Here is a 6,000-nt window from a genome sequence, read left to right on the forward strand (position 1 = left end):
CAAAAAAAAATTTTTTTTGAACAATGGTACTACAATACATTAAATCCATAATATCAATAAATTTCAGAGGCTTAACTCACCCATCAAAAGACACAGAGTTGGGGGATGGATCAGAAAACATAATCCAACTATATGCTGCTTGCAAGAATCCCATCTGTCACAACAAGAAAAACACAGACTTAAAGTGAAAGGATAGGAAACTATCATACAGGATAACAGACCACAAAAAAGGGCAGGATCAGCCATTCTCATCTCAGACACGACAGATTTTAAATTCAATAAAGTAATAAAAGATAGGCAAGGACATTACATAATGATTAGAGGATCAATCAGCCAAGAAGACTTAACAATCTTAAATAAAGTAATAAAAGATAGGCAGGGAAATTACATAATGATTAGAGGATCAATCAGCTAAGAAGACTTAACAATCTTTAACATCTATGCACCCAATGAGGGACCATCTAAATACATTAAGCATCTACTCAAAGAATTTCAAAAATACATCAATAGTAATACAATAATAGTGGGAGACTTCAATACCCCACTCCCACACTTAGACAGATCAACAAAGCAAAGAACCAACAAAGATACAAGAGAATTGAATGAAGAGATTGACAGACTAGACCTCTCGGATATTTTCAGAGTCCCTACCCCAAAAAACTGGAAAACATCTTCTTTTCAAATCCACATAACACATACTCAAGGATAGACCAAATGTTAGGCCACAAAGACAGCATCAAGAAATGCAAGAACATTGAAATCATCCCAAGTATCTTCTCAGACCACAGTGGAGTAAAACTAACATTTAACAACAAACAGAAAATTATTAAAAGTCACAGAAATTGGCAACTAAACAACATACTCCTTAAGAACCACTGGGTCAGAGACTCACTCAAGCAGGAAATTCAAATTTTCCTGGAAACAAATGAAAATGAAGACACAAGATATCAAAATATTTGGGACACAGCTAAAGCAGTACTGAGAGGGAAACTTATAGCCATACAATCACATATTAAACACCAAGAAGAAGCTCAAATGAACGACCTTACTGCACTTCTCAAGGACATAGAAGAAGAGTAACAAAGGAACCCTAAAGCAACCAGAAGGACAGAAATCACTAAAGTTAGAGCAGAAATAAACAACATCGAAAATAAAAGAACCATACAAAAGATCAATGAAGCCAAATGTTGGTTCTTTGAAAGATTAAACAGAATTGACAAACCCCTAGCCAGACTCGCCAAACAGAAAAGAGAGAAGACTCAGATTAATAGAATTGTAAACGATGAAGGAGATATCACAACTGACACCACAGAAATCCAGAGAATCCTGCGAAACTTCTAGAAAGAACTATACACCACCAAGCTAGAGAATATGGAAGAAATGGAACAATTCCTAGAAACATGTGCCCTTCCAAAACTGAACCAAGAAGAACTACAAAATCTAAATGCACCAATCACAGACAAAGAAATTGAAACCGTTATTAAGAATCTCCCCAACAACAAAAGTCCTGGACCAGATGGCTTCACAAACGAATTCTACAAAACTTTCAGTTAACAGTTAGTACCCATACTTCTTAATCTTTTCCATAAGATTGAAGAAACAGGAATACTCCCTTCCACCTTCTATGAAGCCAACATCACCCTGATACCAAAAGCTGATAGGGAAACAACAAAAAAGGGAAACTACAGACCAATATCTCTGATGAACATAGATGCCAAAATATTAAACAAGATCTTGGCCAACTGGATACAGCAACACATCAAAAAGATTGTTCATCATGACCAAGTGGGATTCATCCCAGGAATGCAAGGCTGGTTCAATATCCATAAATCAATCAATGTCATTCACCACATCAATAAAAGCAAAGCCAAAAACCACATGATTATCTCAATAGATGCAGAGAAAGCCTTTGACAAAATCCAACACCCATTCATGCTCAAAACTCTACAAAAAATGGGGATAGATGTTAAATTCCTCAAGATAGTGGAGTCTCTATATAGCAAACCTACAGCCAACATCATACTCAATGGACAGAAGCTGAAAGTATTCCCCCTCAGATCGGGGACTAGACAGGGCTGTGCACTGTCACCATTACTCTTCAACATAGTATTGGAAGTTCTTGCAATAGCAATCAGGCAAGAGAAAGGAATCAAAAGAGTACAGATTGGAAGGGAAGAAGTCAAGCTCTCACTATTTGCAGATGATATGGCAGTATACATAGAAAAACCTAAAGAATCCAGCAGAAAACTACTGGAAGTTATTAGGCAATATAGCAAGGTATCAGGCTACAAAATCAATGTACAAAAATCAGTGGCATTATTTATGCAAACACTAAATCTGAAGAAGAAGACATCCAGAAATCAATCCAGTTTACTGTTTTGCAAAATTAATCAAATACCTAGGAATAAAGTTGACCAAAGAAGTGAAAGACTTGTATACTGAAAACTGTGAGTCACTACTCAAGGAAATAGAATGGAAAGATATCCCATGCTCATGTATTGGAAGAATAAATATCATCAAAATGAATATTCTCCCCAGAGCCATATACAAATTTAATGCAATACCCATCAAAGTTCCACCAAGCTTCTTTAAGAGAATAGAACAAACACTACAATCATTTATCTGGAACCAGAAAACACCTAGAATTGCCAAAACCATCTTGAGGAAAAGAAACAGAAATGGAGGCATCACACTCCAAGACCTTAAACTATATTATAAAGCCATCATCATCAAAACAGCATGGTACTGGAACAAAAATAGGCACACAGACCAGTGGAACAGAATTGAAAGCCCAGAAATAAATCCCCACACCTATGGACATCTAGTCTTTGATAAGGGGGCCCAAAGGATTAAATGGAAGAAGGAGGCTCTCTTCAATAAATGGTGCTGAGAAAACTGGGTTGTAACATGCAGAAGAATGAAATTGAACCACTTTATCTCACCTGAAACAAAAATCAACTCCAAATGGATCAAAGACCTGGATGTCAGACCAGAAACAATCAAATACTTAGAGGAAAACATTGGTAAAACACTTTCCCACCTACACCTCAAGGACATCTTTGATGAATCAAACCCAATTGCAAGGAAGACTAAAGCAGAAACAAACCAATGGGACTACATCAAATTGAAAAGCTTCTGCACATCCAAAGAAACTATTAAACAAAAAAAGAGACCCCTCACAGAATGGGAGAAGATCTTCACATGCCATACATCAGACAAGAAACTAATCACCAAAGTATATAAAGAGCTCAGCAAACTTAGCACCAAAAAAGCAAATGACCCCATCCAAAAATGGGTAGAGGATATGAACAAAACATTCACCTCAGAGGAGATCCAAAAGGCTAACAAACATATGAAAAACTGCTCTAGGTCACTGATTGTCAGAGAAATGCAAATTAAGACAACACTAAGATACCACCTCACTCCTGTAAGAATGGCATACATCAAAAAGGACAGCAGCAACAAATGCTGGAGAGGTTGTGGGGACACAGGAACCCTTTTACATTGCTGGTGGAAATGTAAATTGGTCCAGCCTCTGTGGAGAGCAGTCTGGAAAACTCTGAGAAGGCTAGACATGGACCTTCCATATGATCCAGTAATTCCTCTCCTGGGGTTATACCCCAAAGACTCCTTAACACCCAACCAAAAAGAGGTGTGTACTCCTATGTTCATAGCAGCACAATTCATAATAGCTAAAACCTGGAAGCAACCCAGGTGCCCAACAACAGATGAGTGGCTGAGAAAGCTGTGATATATATACACAGTGGAATACTATGCAGCTATCAAGAACAATGAACCCACCTTCTCTGACCCATCTTGGACAGAGCTAGAAGGAATTATGTTAAGTGAGCTAAGTCAGAAAGATAAAGATGAGTATGGGATGATCCCACTCATCAACAGAAGTTGAATAAGAAGATCTGAAAGGGAAACTAAAAGCAGGACCTGATCAAATTTTAAGTAGGGCACCAAAGTAAAAGCCCTGTGGTGAGGGGTAGACATGCAGCTTCCTGGGCCAATGGGGGGTGGTAGTGGGTGGGAGGGATGGGTCACAGTCTTTTGGTGGTGGGAATGGTGTTTATGTACACTCCTAGTAAAATGTAGTAATATATATCACTATTTAATTAATATGAGAGGGGGAAATTAGTTGTATGTCTCAAAGTTTTTCAAAACACAAACTGAATCTTTTTAATATATAGGCTGTGTGATTGAAATGCAGACTCTCTCAAAAGCCTAGACCAAGGAGATCAGAAGCAACCAATAGCACAGTTATATACAAGGTACTGGGTACTGTACAGCAAACCCTAACAAAAGGACTTTTCAAAGTTAACCCAATTACCAAATAATGTGATGATAACATTAACTATCAATTGTCTTTTTGAATCCTAAGACAGCAGGAACCTCACGTCTCCACTATAGAGCCTCTACTTCCCCCAGTCCTGGAACCCTTGGATAGGGCCCACTTTCCCGTAAACCTCTCCCAATCCATATCAATTAATATTGCATCTGCCAATCACAACCTAACCCACACAACGATTGCCACCTCAACGTGCTTCACTTCAGTCTGTGTCCAGAGACTTCACGTGTGGAATGACAACCCTTCAGCTTCATTACTCTGGTGAGACCTTTCCTTTCATAGTATACTCTAATTCCATCTCAGGTGGTTCACTTTCTAACAAAGTCCCATAACCTAGGTATACACCAGTTTCTGTGAGAGAGAGCATATGTTCACACGTATCCATAAACTACTGCAAAATATATACCTGAAAGCAGAAGTACACTAGAGTTTGCAGTGAGTACCTCCCTAACACTTCCTCTCCACTATTCCAAGCTTTGGGTCCATGATTGCTCAACAATTTGTTTGGCTTCGTATGTTAACTCTCTTTTCAGTCACCAGGTTCCAGATGTCATCAGGATGCTGGCCAGGCTTCCCTAAACTGAAGACCCCACCAATGTGTCCTGGAGCTCAGCTTCCCCAGAGACACACCCTACTAGGGAAAGAGAGAGGCAGACTGGGAATATGGACTGACCAATCAACGCCTGTGTTCAGCGGGGAAGCAATTACAGAAGCCAGACCTTCCACCTTCTGCAACCCACAATGACCCTGGGCCCATGCTCCCAGAGGGACAGAGAATGGGAAAGCTATCAGGGGAGGGGGTGGGTTATGGAGATTCGGTGGTGGGAATTGTGTGGAATTGTACCCCTCCTACCCTATGGTTTTGTTAATTAATCCTTTCTTAAATAAAAAAAAAAAAGAACAGGGAATAGCTACCAACTTGAAGAAAATCTATGAATAAAATAAACTGTTTAACCTATCAACCTGACTCAGGGCTCATATATATGTATATTTAGCATAGGAGCTCGACTGTATAACCTCTGAGTCTGTATTTGTCTAAACTTGGAGTCCATGGTCACAGCTGGGAACATCCTAGGCTGCACTAATTTCTGGACTAGTGTTCTTCAAGTGGCAGGGTAGGATGACTAAGCCTCCAAGGAGAGAGTGGGGCAGTCCTTACCATTGCTACTTTATAGGGAGGACAAGTTCATGAAAAATTCCACCAGCATGTTATGTATTCTATATTTTCAGGTTTAATATCCAGATCTTTGATCTATTTTCAGATAATTTCAGTGTATGGTATGAACTGGTGGTCTAGTTTCATTTTTCTACATCTGGCTGTCCAGTTCTCCCAACACCATTTGTTAAAGAGAACTTCTTTTCCCCCATTGGGCAGTTTTGACCCCATTATCATATATAAAGTGCTTATATATGTGTGGGTATAGTTCTGGGCTCTCTGTCCCACTCCACTGGTCCATATGTCCATTTTCCCTCTAATACCACACCATTTTAACTACTACTACTTTGTAAAATAACCTGAATATGACTTTGTGATGGCCCATTTTTCTTCTTTTTCTTTAGGAGTGATTTTGGTATGCATTCCACACAAATTTTTGAATAAACTGTTCTTCCTTGAAATGTGTTGTTGGGATTTTAATAGGGATTAC

Source organism: Erinaceus europaeus, chromosome 4, assembly GCF_950295315.1.
Source record: "Erinaceus europaeus chromosome 4, mEriEur2.1, whole genome shotgun sequence".
Taxonomy (NCBI): domain Eukaryota; kingdom Metazoa; phylum Chordata; class Mammalia; order Eulipotyphla; family Erinaceidae; genus Erinaceus; species Erinaceus europaeus.